General features: G+C 44.0%; 1 long non-coding RNA gene across 2 annotated transcripts; it reads right to left on the reverse strand.

Annotated features, from left to right (window-relative positions):
• Positions 1 to 9160: 9160 nt before the first annotated feature.
• LOC310845199 lies at positions 9161 to 15633 on the reverse strand. Of its 2 annotated transcripts, none has more exons than XR_014564569.1 (3): positions 15435 to 15633; positions 10735 to 10919; positions 9161 to 9997 (listed from the first exon to the last, which is right to left on the reverse strand). It is a non-coding gene; the product is annotated as an uncharacterized lncRNA (long non-coding RNA). The 2 variants fall into 2 exon arrangements; XR_014564570.1 differs by lacking the exon at positions 9161 to 9997 and adding an exon at positions 11979 to 12106 and having other exon boundaries at positions 10007 to 10919.
• Between the last annotated feature and the right edge of the window lie 1238 nt (positions 15634 to 16871).

The raw sequence follows: 16871 nt of genomic DNA on the forward strand, positions 1-16871 counted from the left end.
AGCCCAAGGGGCTCAGTGGTTTAGACCACAGCACCACCCGTATCCCCTGCTGAACCATAAGGTTTATAGAACAACTTACAATGCGGAAAGCAAGTACCTTGGTGGGTTGCTCTTCTGCAATACCTTCATCCTCCCTTGCTCACACCATTCTACAGGATACCATTTATCCAAGCTTCCTACTACCATGTCCCTTCCACCCTCCCTGTCAACAGCAGCAACACACAATGTTGGGAAGCCAGGAGAGCAACACAGCCCCAGCCACGTTGCCCCACTGGCCATTACTCTCTGGAGGGTACCAGGAAGGGGTAGATTGGCCTAGAGGAAAGAACATGTGGTAGAACTCCCCAGACCGATAAGTAGACACCAAGACCCATCAACGTCAATTCCTGCATGTGTTACAAATCCCAAGTCCTCTTCAATAACAGTGACCTGTTTACTTGAGGTGACTGGTAACTTGTAACGCGCCAAGAGGATTTGACTGATTTAGAAACTGAACAGACCTTATTATAGACATCACACTACCTCCAGCCAGACTGTGGAGGCCGCAAGAGAGCCTTGCCAGCTAATATGCTTAAGGAAAGGCACTATGGCGAAACAGGATTAAGCTGGAACTATTTCTCTGAAAGCAGGACTGGGAAATTCCAAACAAGGTTTCTCAGATGGTTCATTACCAGTTAGTTGAGCAGAATGGGAAGGAGAGAGGGAGGGAGAGGGAGAGGGAGAGGGAGAGAGAGGGGGAAAGAAAGAAAGAAAGAAAGAAAGAAAGAAAGAAAGAAAGAAAGAAAGAAAGAAAGAAAGAAAGAAAGAAAGAAAGAAAAGAAAAGAAGAGCTGGGAAAAGTGAGAATGATTAGGAGAAAGTACTGAGGCCCCTTTTTAGGTTTCAACATGAAGCAAAAGGAATAGACAAGAATCAGAGAAATCTTCAAAGGCCTTCACTATGGAAGATTAAAACTGAAGACAAAAGAAACCTATCTTCCCTAAATTAGCCTGTCTGACATACATTATTGCATTAATAGAGCCCATGAGTCAGAATGTCTGGGAGCCAGAGCCTCCCCAAAGGCCACATTCACACCATGCATTTAAAACAGTGATGGATTCCCCCAAAGAATTCTGGGAGCTGTAGTTTGTTTAAGGGTGCTCAGAGTTGTTAGGAGACCCTGATTCCCCTCCCAAAGCTACAATTCCTGGTGTGGTTTAACAATCAGTGATTCCTTGCAGGGAACGCTGGGCATTTGTACAGTCAAATGTTGATTCAGGTATTTTTATGACATTGGTATTTCATTCAGTGCTTTGCTGCTGTTTATTTCTTTCCTTCATTCAATGTGGTTGCCATATCTGACAAATTGTTTTGGGGGGTTTTTTTGTGATTCACATTGCACTTCAATCACTTCCACACCTTTGCCATGTCCCCGAAAGATTTAATTTATGTAAGGCTTTTTTATTAAAAATAAAATAAAATAGCTTGGTGAGCAAAAATAATATTACAAGCTGGATTGTGGGAGAAACAGTCTGGGCGACCCCTTACGGAAGAAATTCCTCTGAGGAATAATCACATGTACTGTGAAACATTTGTGTTTAGGGCAAGGGGGAGAGACTTTCTTTTCTAAATGACAACCTTGAAAGCCAAATGAATTTTATATATAACTTGTGTCTGGACCATTTGTTGCAACTTTTTAATTGATTTTTTATGAGATTAGCTCATTAAGTGGTTACCTGTGCTTTGATTTCCACAGGAAACACAAACTAGTATAATCTTCTTACGCTCTTATATCGCACAACCAGCAACTATGGCTGATGTTTCAAAATACCAACTGATTCTGTCCCCCCTAAAATGAAATAAAAAGATTAAAAGAGGAAAAGAAGGCTGGTTATGGTTCCTTTTGTCCTGAGTATTCATCAAGATGAGGAAGTAGCATTTTAGTTCTCTCTCTCTCTCTCTCTCTCTCTCTCTCACACACACACACACACACACACACACACACTGGGGGAAGGGGACAAGTGACTAATTTAAGGAGACAGGTTAATTTTATTAAATACTTAGGGGCACTCCCAATAAGGCTTATGGAGTGACTCACCTGTGGACATGACCTTTGGGACCTGGCAAATCTCACCTTCCGTGAACACAACTCACTTGCAGGCTGGGCTTCCCACTTCCTGTTCTCTTTCCAGAAATAAAGCAAATCTTTGTTGTATGCACTGCCACACACACACAAAAATCTCACATGCCTCTGGTTCTTCTCTCTGTCGGTGAATACAGGCAAGTGACCAAGTGGTAATTTACTCTGGCCTTCATGTAATGAAGCCTGTATGTGACTAGGTCCTCTTATTATGGAGAGATTTATCATCCACAGTCAGAGTTTGTACACACTATTTTTATTATTATTATTATTCTGCTACAAAATTGTACCCACATAAACCATGACATGACTGACAAAAAATGGTGCATTAGGGGTGCAAAAAGTATGCTTTAGACTACATGCTATTTCAGAACATGAGTGTAGGACCATCAACTGACCATCATTGTTGGATATATACTAATAACAAATTTATTCTCCTGGTATGGATCACATGTCCCTATTGGTGCAAGAGGTAGGCATCAACTCGCAGTCATGGCAGCTAGACTGTTGACTGGGAGTGGCCACCAAGACCATAAAACACCGGTCTTGAAAGACCTACATTGGCTCCCAGTACGTTTCCAAGCGGGGACGCAGGTGGCGCTGTGGGTTAAAGCCTCAGTGCCTAGGACTTGCCGATCAAAAGGTCGGCGGTTCGAATCCCTGCGGCGGGGTGCGCTCCCGCTGCTCGGTCCCAGCGCCTGCCAACCTAGCAGTTCAAAAGCACCTCCGGGTGCAAGTAGATAAATAGGGACCGCTTACCAGCGGGAAGGTAAACGGCGTTTCCGTGTGCGGCTCTGGCTCGCCAGAGCAGCAATGTCACGCTGGCCACGTGACCCGGAAGTGTCTCTGGACAGCGCTGGCCCCTGGCCTCTTAAGTGAGATGGGCGCACAACCCCAGAGTCTGTCAAGACTGGCCCGTACGGGCAGGGGTACCTTTACCTTTACCTTTACATTTCCGAGCACAATTCAAAGTGTTGGTGCTGGCCTCAGCCCAGCATTTCCACCCCCATCATTCAGCCCAGACACCGAGGTCCAGCTCCGAGGGCCTTCTGGAGGTTCCCTCCCTGCAAGAAGTGAGGTTACGGGGAACCAGGCAGAGGGTCTTCTTGGTAGTGGCACCCGCCCTGTGGAACGCCCTCCCATCAGATGTCAAGGAAATAGACAACCATCTGACTTTTAGAAGACATCTGAAGACAGCCCTGTTTAGGGAAGTTTTTAATGTTTGCTGTTTTATCGTGTTTTCCATATTATGTTGGGAGCTGCCCAGAGTGGCTGGGGAGACCCAGCCAGATGGGCGGGGTATAAGTAATAAATTATCATCATCATCGATTGGTTTAGAAGTACAAAAACATCTCTGTGTGCCCTGAGCATGCTCAGCAGGTACTGCATGCTGATTGACAGTTCGGAGTGGGAAATATGGGAAGCTTGAGGGAAAGTGGAATGGAGTATCTTGAAAGAAGGCAGGCAGGCATGGCTGGCTGGCAGGCAGGCAGGCAGCAAGAACAGGAGCACTCAACACTGCAACATTTTGTTGTGGGTCCCATTTGTCAAGCACATGTAGCAACTGAACTTTATAGTCAAGCTTATTGTTACAGGGTTGGGGGAATGGATAATGCTGTGGGTCACCTTTAAGCCTTTCATTTTGTATCTGTAGGATGGGAGTGTATAGCAGAGGGAACTACTAAGTGGTCAAACCAGTCCTTTGTTGGGTTAATGGGTCTCACCAACCTGTTAGACACCTTATTTACATGTCTAAAGAGTTGGTCAAGCACAGATATGTTGCCAGCGATGTCTCTAGAAGGAGGGGTAGGTCTCCCCTCCACACCTGGTTGAATTCTACCTCATCCTAGGAATAAAGGTAAAGGTAAAGGTACCCCTGCCCGTACGGGCCAGTCTTGACAGACTCTGGAGTTGTGCGCCCATCTCACTTAAGAGGCCAGGGTCCAGCGCTGTCCGGAGACACTTCTGGGTCACGTGGCCAGCGTGACATCGCTGCTCTGGCGAGCCAGAGCCGCACACGGAAACGCCGTTTACCTTCCCGCTGGTAAGCGGTCCCTATTTATCTACTTGCACCCGGAGGTGCTTTCGAACTGCTAGGTTGGCAGGCGCTGGGACCGAGCAGCGGGAGCACACCCCGCCGCAGGGATTCGAACCGCCAACCTTTCGATCGGCAAGTCCTAGGCGCTGAGGCTTTAACCCACAGCGCCAACTAGGACCTTATGAGACTGCATGAAGCTGGCAAAGTCTTGTTTGAATTAGGAAATATCTGAGTCAACTTTAGTTTTATCTAATCTGCATTCCGCAGAGATACTTTTCAAACCCCTTTTTATACAGAAATGATCTTTTACTAGGAACAGAAACAAGTATATTGATGAAATGTTCCCCACCGCCAGCACAAAATAAAAAATAAAAAGACATGTGCACCCCCTACTGGGGAAAACAATATTGACTGGAATGACATCAGTCTCATTTACAACACAAACATTCTCTGTTGTCTAGGAGCTGCAATTCAGCTGGAATGTCATGCTTTGTCTCCACAGGATTCTTGTGTATACAGATACAGGAAAAACACATTTTTGTCAGAAATGACTACCCTCCAGATCTAGCCAGGTATCCATCCTCAGGTCATAGGGTCATCGATCAAGAAGTCTTGTAAACTAAATCAACATTTTTATGTCTGGTAAACATCTCCGTGCATGGGAAAAATATTGAGAGCTAATCCAGGGAGACAGAATGTTACAGCAAAAAATAGTGCAATGCATCAACAATGTCTGGAAAATAGTCAAAGGGCTACATGACTGAAGGTTTCTTCCCTGACAGGAATTGCATTTTACATTCCTTAGCCTTATTGCATAACCATATGTGCAACAATATGTGAAATTAACAAAATATGGGGAAGTCTAAATGCCTTTCTTTCAGCAAGAGCCCAAAAGGTCATCATAATCAAGCTTTATTGTGATGACTGCAGATACTTCTTTTGTTTGTTTAATTTGATATGAAAAAATCATATATAAGCCCAAAAGGCATGTTTTATATATTTCAGGGGGAAAACAGACACATGCTGTAGTAATTAATACACATTAGCTAATTCAATGATTTTTTTTAAAAGACATACGTGTTTTGCAAGCTGGTTTTCTACATTACAGGGTTTACCTCTCACAGTAATGGGGTCTTAAGTGCAATTATATTTTTTAAACACAAGGTGACAGTAGATAACCATAGATATTGTTGAACTCTTTGTAATCCGCTGTCCGCCATCCCCTAGTGCTGAAGTAAGGATCATTCTTATGTGAGCAAAACTGATAAATGAACTATTCTGTGTCTAATGGTTATTCCACAGATTATATAGCAGAAACATCTGGCTTTGGCCTGACGGTAACTGGGAACCAATCCTGGCTCCCTGGTGGGCATGCATGTAGGATAAGCTACCCCTTAAATAAATTTGTCTCATTGACATACAGTGGTCCCTCAGGTTAAGAACTTAATTCGTTCTGGAGGTCCGTTCTTAACCTGAAACAGTTCTTAACCTGAGGTACCACTTTAGCTAATGGGGCCTCCTGCTGCCACCACAGCATGATTTCTGTTCTGATCCTGAAGCAAAGTTCTTAACCCAAGGTACTATTTCTGGGTTAGTGGAGTCTGTAACCTGAAGCGTCTGTAACCTGAGGTACCACTGTATTATAGATTGTATGTATAATGGGTCCTATTCCAAAAGGTAATACTAAACATGGCTTGGGGGGGGAGAGGCATAATTCAGATGCAGTCTACCTTTCCAGATGGTTTATACTGCACAAACGGGAATTTTATATGCTGTTTTAATAGTGCAATAATGACTATTAATGTTTCACTATATCTCTCTGCTCTTGTGCTTGCCTGGGAGTCAGAGCAGGGGATCGTCCCACATTGTCAATGTCTATGCAAAGTTAAGGGACAGCCAAGTCTGTTTTGACTGATAACTAAATGGCCTTTATTTCCTCCATTCACAAATAACCACACTGGCTGGGAAATAAAACTGGGGAGCTTGCTCAGCCTGTAGCATCCTCTGCTTGCTTATTCAGCAAGAGAGAGAGTGACCCAATGAACTTATTGATAAAGCTATTTGAGCAATTATGTAAAAGAGAATTTATACCCTGCCTTTAGGAAGCTGTTTTAGACCAGATCTGTTCATCTAGCTAACTGGCTGGACTCATTTCATTCCACTTTGGTGGAATTTAAGGGTGGGGCATTTAGACTGAAACCAGCAGAGATATAAAAGGGGTGTGATAAAACGGTTCAGAATTGGAACCAATGTGATTGATGGGGAAGAGCTTACAATTTTTGGTGGGGGGGGGGTTGCTCTTCTCTGTCCACCACCACCCTTTCTCATTTCTTTTTAGAGTTTTTAACTTCTGAACTTTGTTTGTTTCTGGTCTTGCCAACAGCTTCGGCGGCACAGCAACTGAGCTCCAGCAGCTGCCCCTTCACCCACCCGCCCTCCAGCTACCATCCGTCCTTCACGCTCTAAAACATGTTAAAGAAAGGAGGGGGCAGTTGTCTAGTCCAACTGCTAGTGGCTCTCCAGGGTGTCAGGTAATTCTTCACCTGCTCCCGGTTCCTTTAAAGGTATGGAACCCTGGACTTCCCACCACTGTGCCTTCCCTTATCCCCACTATACAATACCAGACTACCCTTCATGCTAGTTGATTGTGTGTGCTTGAGGGCCTTTCAATGGATCACTTTTTTTTTTTTTTCATTTTCCATTCGCGTATATTTTATTTAGGATTTTATTGTTTTACAGAAGTGTAATGCCTCGTATTTCCCCCCCCCCCCCCCATGTAACATTTTTACAAATCCATTTCATTTGTTGAGGCATTAGGGGGAGAAGGGGAAAAAAAGGAAAAAGAAAGGGGGTGGAGGGAGGGAAGATGGATGGGGGTGGGGTGAGGTGGTGGTGTTTCTGTTATGCTTAATGTATGTAGAGTTTGGTGTCAGCGTTGTTTGTGTTGTTCACTTGTGTTCCTTTGGTGGTGAGAGAGTTTGGGGTTGGCCTAGGGTGTGATTGTTTGTTTGTGATTGACTGTGGTGATCTTTGTTTTCGTGTGTGAGTGGGGTGGGTGGGTGTTTTGGATCAGGTTAGCCATATTGATTTGTATGCTGTTGGTGGGTTATTGTCATTGTCTTGTTGGGCTGTGTATGTGATAAAGGGGAGCCATACCAGGGTGAAGTTGTCTTCTTCTGTTTGTCCCCGTGTCAGTTTCAGTTTATTAGTTAATTTTTCCAGTAGGGCTTTTAGTGTGAAGAAAAATCAGCCAAGGAGCACCAGAAAGGGACATGATCCCAGTCACAATCCACAGCAATTCCCAGCTGAACACAATTCTCTGAGCACACTTATCTGCAAGTTTGTTCTGCGAGTGCAAACTCCTGTACCTGAATGAGAATTTGCTTTCCTATGCCCTCATCACTACCCAATATCCTATCATTTTGCCTATCTCACACAGAAAATGCTCCCTCAAAACCTTGTTTCCCAGATCAGACTGTTTGTGGCTCAGAGGAAAAGGCTCCATCACAGCCTCTCTTCCTAGCCTTTTCCTCTCTTGCATGTTCCATTCCCTAATATTTCAAGTTTCCTTTTATTGTATTGTGTCATATTGTACTGTCAAGTTGTTTTCAGATTTTCCTCTGCACTGTGTTTTCATGTTATTTGTGGTGGTTTTTTTCTATTTCTGCTGCATTTGTATTGGTTACACTTATCCCTTTTAATATATTTTGTATGTGTTTATATCAATAATTTCTTTATATTAAAGAAAGTTTCCTTTTATGAAGCAGAAGGGTGGGGGAGCTTGGTTTTAGTCTTCGTTTGTAAAACAAGTATTATTTGAATTGATTGGGAACAAGGAAACATATTAAAAAGAGAGGTGTGTTCATTAATGGGGTGAGAACCAGGAAATCTTTCACTGTAAATGGGTGTTGTTTGCCAACCATAAAAGGCATTCATAAATAGAGATGATGCTCTCTGACAATAAAATAGACCTGCAGAGAGACTCGCATTAGCCAGTTTTAGCCAATCTCCAGACTGAAGCTCTTTCAGAACTTGAGGGTCCCATCTCTGATTCTGAAGAGATGGTGACATGCTGGGACAAAGGTGCGCTCCAGCCCTCCAGTAAAGGAAATGACATTCTGTCACCAACATGAGAAACCAAAGGGGCCGTGCCAAGTCATCTTTAAATAATCTGTTGGTAACCTTGAAGGCTGATCACGTCAGGTGGGAACAAAATGATCTCTGTCCCTCTGACAACCACACCGAGGAGATCCCTGCGGGGTAAGCAAGCCTTAGCAGATGCTGGACGAGACAGGGCTGTTTGTTTCTTGACACGCTATTAGTAGGCTAAACATAACTCTTAGCACTTAGGGGGATGGTGCAGGTGCAGAGGTCGCAGAGCAGAACTTTCCCAAAGGTACCTTGGGAGAAAGTAACAGCTGCGCGCTGTGGCTTCAGTACGTGAGCTTCCTAATGGGGGACGTGTGTTTGTGTATAAACTGGGTGGGTTTGTATGCCAATGGCTGGGAGCCACAAGAGGGAAGAGTGTTGTTGTGCTCAGGTTCTGCTTTTAAGCTTCCCATTAGGCAACTGGTAGGCCATTGTGAGAGCAGGATGCTAGATGTACCAATACCCTGATCAGCAGACCACAACCCTCCAACTTTAACTGTCCCCCTCTGCATGTAGTTTGCCTCTGAACAGGGAAGGTCCATTGAGTTGCCTGCAGACCTATTTCCCAAGCACTGATCTAAACTTAAAAATCTAGACAAGGGGCACATCTCCATTACACATCTCCATTACAACTACATTAACAGTGCAGTCCTGCACATGTCTGCTCAGAAGGAAGCCCTACTGTCTTCGATTGACCTCACTCCAAGTTGAATGGGTGTACAAGTCCAACAGAATATTCAAGTGCCTTAACTTGAACTAAACCTCCACCAGTGCAGGTAGCTCACTGGGTTGAGGCTGCAGGTGTCAATGCTCCACATCTAACAACAACAACTTTATTATTTATACTCCACCCATCTGGCTGGGTTTCCCCAGCCACTCTGGGCAGCTCCCAAGAGAACATTAAAAACACAATAAAACATCAAACATTAAAAACTTCACTAAACAGGGCTTCCTTCAGATGTCTTCTAAAAGTCAGATAGTTGTTTATTTCCTTGACATCTGATGAGAGGGGATTCCACAGGGTGAGCGACACTGCCGAGAAGGCCCTCTGCCTTGTTCCCTGTAACCTCACTTCTCACAGTGATGGAACCACCAGAAGGCCCTCGGAGCTGGACCTCAGTGTCTGGGCTGAATGATGGGGTTAGAGATGCTACTTCAGGCATACTGGGCTGAGGCCATTTAGGGCTTTAAATGTCAGCACTAACACTCTGAATTGTGCTCAGCATCTAAGTCCCAAGATGAGGTGACCCAGCAAATTCTGATTCCTCACTGCTGCTCACCCTGTTATGCCTTGAGGGAGGCCTCTCCAGATCCATCCACCTTCCCTCTATTAGTTTTGGGTGAGCGAGGCAGGCAAGTTCAAAATAGACTCCATCCCTTGCCACTCTGGACCTAGTAGCCCTGAAGGTTTGGTCTAGAGGAGGAATGGGGAACCCGTGGCCCTCCAGATGTTGTTGGACTCCATATCCCATCAGTCCCTCCCACCTGGGCCAATAGTCATGGATGATGGGAGTTGTATTGTTTGAAGGTGACAATTTTCCCCACCTCTGCTTTCTAACAACCAGAGTTGTGCCTCCACACTGAACTGGCTGAACAAAATTTGTACACATGTCTGTTCCCTGTACCTCATCCATTGCTGGGTGCAAAGTTGTCCCACTATTCATAGTATGAAGAGGCTGGGTTGGGCGATACCTATTATATAGATATAGAATTAGTAACCAGTTTAATTCAGCATTGCCAAGAATTAAGGCAGCATGGAGATATTAAAGTCAGGGCATTCCCATGATAAACAGCTGGTTGCTCTGAGCTTGGAAGATAGTAATACAGGAAAAATTGTATTGATTGAAGTTATTGTGCTAATGGGATGACATGGTTGGCTACAACCCAATGATTGCATTTAGCATACCGCAGTGGAATAGACAGAATGTGCTTGAAACGCATACCTATATTTCATTTGGCAAACTAATGAAAAGAACTTAAAACAAACATAAAAAATGAATCTTAAAATTAAACGTAGTCATTAATCAAATTCAGCGACCCTTTAGCAAATATTCAAACCATCAGCAAATATCTGATAGCAGCAAAAAAATTAAAAAAAAAACATTTTCAGCTGAAAATATCCTATAAAGAGCAGAGTTTATTCCACCCAATGGAGAGCATGTTCACCAGCCAAAAACAATTCAATCTTTGCAGCCAATTAGCCTTTAAAAACCCAAGAGGCTTCGGTCAGATATCTTTGGGACCATGGTGGTTTTTTTAAGAGAGAGAGATTTGGATAGTTCCTGTGATCCTTATCGTAGTGGCACTGATCAGAACATTAAGGGATGCATCATATGATTGCATTGATCTGAACTACCCCAGGTTAATTTTTTTCATCGTTCCTGCACATTGTTTCCCATTAGACTAGCCCAGCCTTCTTAAGTATATACAGTTTGATTTATGGCAGCCCTCCAGATGTTAATCACAGCACCAGAATCCATTCATGAGCTCTCCACAAGAGTACGAGGTCAGACACACTTGTGCAGGTTTCCCACAGCTTTGGTGCCAAGTTTGAGTGGCGGAGAAGCATGTAAAAGATCATGCGTCGAGAGAACAGCAGAAAGGGCTCATAGCTCTGGAAGGGAAACAGCAGATGAAGACCAACTGGTACATAAAGTGTTTTTACTAAACTTTCCTCCACTCTTTCTAGGCATGGTCCACAAATTAAAGCTCTGCGTATGAGCATCCTGTTTTGCTCTGGAGCAGTGTTACCCAAACTTCAGTCTCCAGCTGCTTTCGGACTACAATTCACATCATCCCTGACCAGCGGTCTTGCTGGATGATGGGAGTTGCAGTCCAAAAACAGCTGGAGACCCAGGTTTGGGAAGCACTGCAGTCTGGAGCTTTCCTCACGAAAAGCTGCTCTTTAAAACTCAATTGGAGCAAACAGCAATCCGTGGGAAATTGTCTTTGCTCCAATTCATCTTTAAAGAGTGGATTTTCGTGGGGGAAGCTTGTGGCACACACACACGGACATGGAGCATTAAAGTGCAGACATCTGCCTTGAAAGAGCAGGGCAAAAAGGTGAGTGTTAACCCATAGTAACAAACAAAACACGCCCAGTTTAAAAGGACATTGGTTGTTTAATTGGCCAAAGGCCTGGGAGAAGATTATGAATGTGATACAAGCCCAGATCACTCAGAAATCAGTTCATAAGCAGGAACAGCTCAGTTCCTTGAGAAAATGTATTAATTATGAATCATGCACTTGGCTGTCCCCATGGTATCAAAGATTACTTTGATGCTTCTAAAGGAATCAGCGTGGATACCTGACCTTTTGACACCTGCCAGGACAACTGTCAGACTCGGCAAATCTACCTTTAAAATGGAACATGCACTTCAAGTGATAGTCCCCAGGCAATCAAAGGAAATTAGTCATTCTTTTATTTTTATTTTTAAGTCAACTAAAAGGAGAGGCTGTTGTGTAAAAGAAAAACCATTTTCCACGCTCAAGCTGTATTTTTTTTCAGCCACAAGGTGTCACAAGGACTACTGGGTAGATTGCTCCTTTGTTCCGCTCCAGATAGACTCCCCAAACATTAGAGTCCTTTCACATTCAGAGCTGCGCAACACATAGTGCTCTTTGTGATTATTAGCATTTGTGTAATTTATCGTTCAGAATAGTATTCCCATACCTGTTACCTTCTAGATGTTCTTGTCCCATGACTCCCATAATCGCTGATCTTTTTGGCCATGCTAACAGGGGCTGATAAGAGCTGGCGTCCCGCAACATCTGAAAGACCCTTAATTGGGGGAAGCTGATCTAAAGTAATTGGGGCAGTCTGATAGAACCATAGCTGGAGGGAGGCTGTACGGGTTTTTTTTTAATCATTTGCCCTTACTATGGTCCCAACCTCTCCCAGGGCTGCTATGTGCCTCAAGCCATTGGCACCAGTCTTAAAAAAAAAGTCATCTAATGGATCCACGGTCCTAAAAGGGCAGGTTGCCAGGTTCACACATGTACATATTTATTTATTTATTTATTGCTTGCCAGTCAGTTCTTGCCAGTCTCAATATTCAGTGATTGACAGCTGAACCACTGAACCACTGGAAAAGCATTGTGTGTTGGAGGCAAGAAGGAAGTCCCATTTGTCGTCACCTGAGACTGAGACAGTTTTAAGAAGAGGTTGTATCGATGCTGTTTTCTATTTTGTTTTACATGAAGTTATATATTTTGGAAGCTGTAAGCTACTTGTAAGGAGTTGTCCTGAAAGGTGGAGTATAAATAAAGAAAATGATGATTATATAATGATGGAGAGGACCTTCCAACAGTTTGACTTCACCCCCAAAGGGACACTCCTCCATTGTCTTCCGAGACAGATGACAAGAAGAAGAAGAAGAAGAAGAAGAAGAAGAAGAAGAAGAAGAAGAAGAAGAAGAAGAAGAAGAAGAGGAGGAGGAGGAGGAGGAGATAGGTGTGTGTGTGTTAGAGAGAGAGAGAGAGAGAGAGAGAGAGAGAGAGAGAGAGAATACAGTGGTACCTGTCAGGTTACAAACGCTTCAGGTTACAGACTCCACTAACCCAGAAATAGTACTTTGAGTTAAGAACTTTGCTTCAGGATGAGAACAGAAATCGTGCAGCAGTGGTGTGGAGCAGCAGGAGGCCCCATTAGCTAAAGTGGTGCTTCAGGTTAAGAAAGGTTTCAGGTTAAGAACGGACCTCCGGAACAAATTAAGTACGTAACCAGAGGTACCACTGTACTTGCCAGACTGACAAGCCTTTTCACATTGCAGATAAGGTTACCTAAATGAAACTAGAAATCTATCCCATCCCCCCCCCCAATTTTCACATGAATTGTCATGACCCAAGTAGCAAAGCACCTGCTTTGAATGAAGATGATCCTGCCTTCAATTCCTGTCCTCTCCAGGTGGGGCTAAGAATACTATTTGCCCAAAATCCTGGACAGCCCTTGCCACTTCGTGTACACTGGACAAGATGAACCAAGGGTCTGGCTCATTAAAAGGCAGCTTCCGAATCCATGAGACCCTTTCCTCTAGGAAAAAAAGGGAGGAAAAGACTGCATGTACCGTATGTAAAAGTGCCGTGGTTGTTCTTTAAACTTACACAACTGCACCTACCTCACTGGATTGTTGGGCTGAGCTAACATATGGGAAGTTATTGCAACATTCAAAATCTCTGGTCGCAGTGTTAATCTCTTTTTTTAACTTGCCGTGATACTGGAGAAGGCACTGATGAAAATGACTGAAATGTGTGAGGGACATATCTGTGCATCTGTCCTCTGCCTGCCCATGTCAACAGCACATGTCAAAAGTCTTTTAAGCCAGAAGGCAGTTGTGCGCCATGAAGGTGTCATAAGATTAGAGTCACTAGACACTTTGTTCCGTGAGCGGCAGAAGTTCCCTGCTTCTCCTTCCACTGCATCATCCATTCAGTCTGACTGCCAAAGCCAGTTTCTGCATGTTTTGGATGCACGAGACCTATCAATCATCCTACTGGTTGCTTAACATGACTTTCCAGAATGCTTGTTTATGACACTGCGCCTGCACCTGAAGCATGATCAGAATGCCCACAATGCTGGAAAACGTCACTTGGTTAAATACGGTAATCAGGAAACCCGATTCTTTGCATAAGGTGTTGAAGTTGGCTGAAAAAGCTGTTTTGAAGCAACTTTTACAGGTAGGGAGAGAATAGGTGTGGTTATATGAAGGCAGGCACATATAGCCTCCATGAAAACTGAAGGTCCTGTCAGAAAGCACAGGTGAATAAAGACAGCTTGGTTGCCATGAAGGAAAGACGACTTCCTAGCAAGAGAGGCTTTGATCGAATTGGTAATGAGTCGCAAAGGTTAGTTCTAAGCTAACACAAAATACATTTGAGTCTCCTATTGTTACTGATGAGATTTTACAGAGACGTGCATAAGCTAGCCGTTGTATTTTTAGTTCTGAGACTATTAAATGCAATTTATGTAGCCGAATATGAAAGATTAATTATTGGGCGTGGGGAGGCGTGCACTGCAAAGTCTCCAGTGCCCAAGGGAGGGCAGTGGTATCATCATTTCATCTACATGCTGAAGAATTTGGAGCAAGTTTATGGGGGCCTAGGCACTATGGGTCTCTCAGCACATGCCAAGAATCAGTTGCTGAATCTGTTCCATATGTCTTAATCCACTCCAGAGGATCAGCAGAGAAGAGTGGTAATGCATTCATGCCCCTTTCTGCCAAAACCCTTTTAAAGTGTTGCTTGCATTTCCATTCATCCCTATTAATTATCCACGGTATCTTACTGCAAGGTAACCTAACAGAATTTATAACACGTTGAATGGTCGGCATGTTGCCACACTGAATTTTGTTTCATCTTTGGTAGGTTTTCATGGCATTTTTAGAGATGATCCTGTGACTATTCTCTTGATTGTATTTAAATCAAGACTTTCTATTGAAGTGACTTGTGGGTATTTTATGCCTGAAAAGCACTGCATATGAGCTGATGTGGAAGCTCTACCTGTAGACTTAGTTCTGGGGTCTCCAATGGATGCTGGAGCTGTCATAATGCATAACCATGCACAAACCAACCCCCCAAGTTATGAGGAAAAGGAGCAGGTAGAATAAATACCAGCACTGCCTAAGGGCACATTGTACCCTGTTTTGTTGAAGCCAAGCAGATCTTGGTCTAGCCAGTGTTCGGATGGGAGATTTGTGGGATGTAACATAAGCAGTCAAGTTCTTGTTTGCCCAGAGTGGACGTGCGGCGGGGGGGGTGTTACTCCAGCCAGGAGGACTTCCTGTCACACCTGGTCTGGAGCTTCCTCCCCCAGCGTGTGACCAGGTAGGTGGACATGACCCTGGGAGACCCCATAAAAGGGGCTGGTCATGCAGCGATCTTCCTCTTTTGACTCTTCTTCTTGATGCCATGCTCTTGTGATACTGATGTATTTTGCTGCCTGCTGGCTCTCAGCCACCAGGACATGGGCTCATTCCCATATGGGATGAACTCAAACCCTTTTCTGTAACTCTAAGCTAAAGCCTGCCTTCAGATATCCAACTGTGAACTGAACGTAAGTAAACTTCTTAGTACTTTTAAAAGAGGATTGTTGTGTCTTTATTCTTTTTAGGAGGAATAAAAGGGGACTTACCTTAGTGAGGACCTCACTTGGGAAATCAGCATAACTCAGGTGGTCAGAAAGGCCAAACAGAAACTCCATTTCCTCAGGGTCTTGCGAAAGAATAATGTTAAACAACAATTGATGAGCTCCTTTTACCGGTCCACAGTAGAAAGTGTCCTTTCATATTGTATCACAGTGTGATATGCTGACCTGACAGCCACAGACAGAAAGTCTCTACAGAGGGTGGTGAATACAGCACATGATATCATGAGTCCGCTAGATGACATCACAAGGGATCATTGCCTTAGGAGAGCGAGAAAAATTATCAGGGATGACTCACAGCCCGGGCATCACCTCTTTAATCTTCTATCTTCGGGCAGGAGATATAGAAGTATAATCAGCCGTACCAACAGGCTAAAAAATAGCTTCTATCCGTTGGCTGTTAGGCTGTTGAATGGAAAATAACATAGCGAAATTGACTTGTGAGGTGGTATGTTGTTCAATTAGAGATTGAGTGTTTGGGGGGGAGGCTCGTTTAATTTAATTGTATATAGGTTGTACAATGACAATAAAGGTATTATTACCAGGAACAATACCCAATCTGGACAAAGCCAGATTGGATTGCTTAAGTAAAGAGATTCAAACCAATCTACCAACTAGCTTCCTGCTATATGCTGGGGAATATATTCTGCTGCTGTCTCACAAGCATGAGTGAGGAAGGATAATATTTAATCAATATATCCTCTCCTAGTATCCACAACATTCCCACAAGATTGCCCCGGAATCCCATGTGCATTGTCTTAAGCTTCATGACAGAAGAAATGTGGAGTATAAGACTTAGTAAATAAAAATAAATAATACTCCACAGTCATGGGTCAAGGTCTTTGCCAGCATTGCTGATGGGGATCCTTGATTGGATATATGTAGATGATTGTCTCAGTGGTATGTGGTAAAATTTTCCAGAGGGGAAAAGTTAAGGCTCGATGGGGCAGCTTGTAAGGGTGATGGGGGGCGACTTTGTGACATCACAAGCATCACACCTCCCTCCCTAAGCTTGACAGAAGCTTCTTGGGCTTTGGGGAGGAGGCGCTAGGCCTCCAACAAGATGCTGGAGTCCTCCTGCCTCCTTCTCAAAGCCTGGTTTTCAGAAGGTGATGGGAGGGCTATTAGACCCCATCAGAGCAGCATGCCTCCGTCTAAACCAGACAGAAGCTTCCCAGGCCTTAGGAAGGAGGCAACAGGCTTTAATACTCTAATTTACCGGGAACATTTGTGGGACTAGCCTAGTCTCACTAGTCTACTGACTACACACCACTCATTTCCACCCTGTATTCCCTTGCCTGGAAGTAAGTCCCATTGAACACATTACACTGCCTGTCTGTATCTTGAGTCTGTTTCCTCCATTCCCTGTCCAAGAGGACCTAGTACAATTGCTTTAAAATAATTATTCCTCTTATTCCCCACCCC

This window comes from Podarcis gaigeae (genome assembly GCF_964106915.1).
Source record: "Podarcis gaigeae genome assembly, chromosome: 5".
NCBI classification, from domain to species: Eukaryota; Metazoa; Chordata; class Lepidosauria; order Squamata; family Lacertidae; genus Podarcis; species Podarcis gaigeae.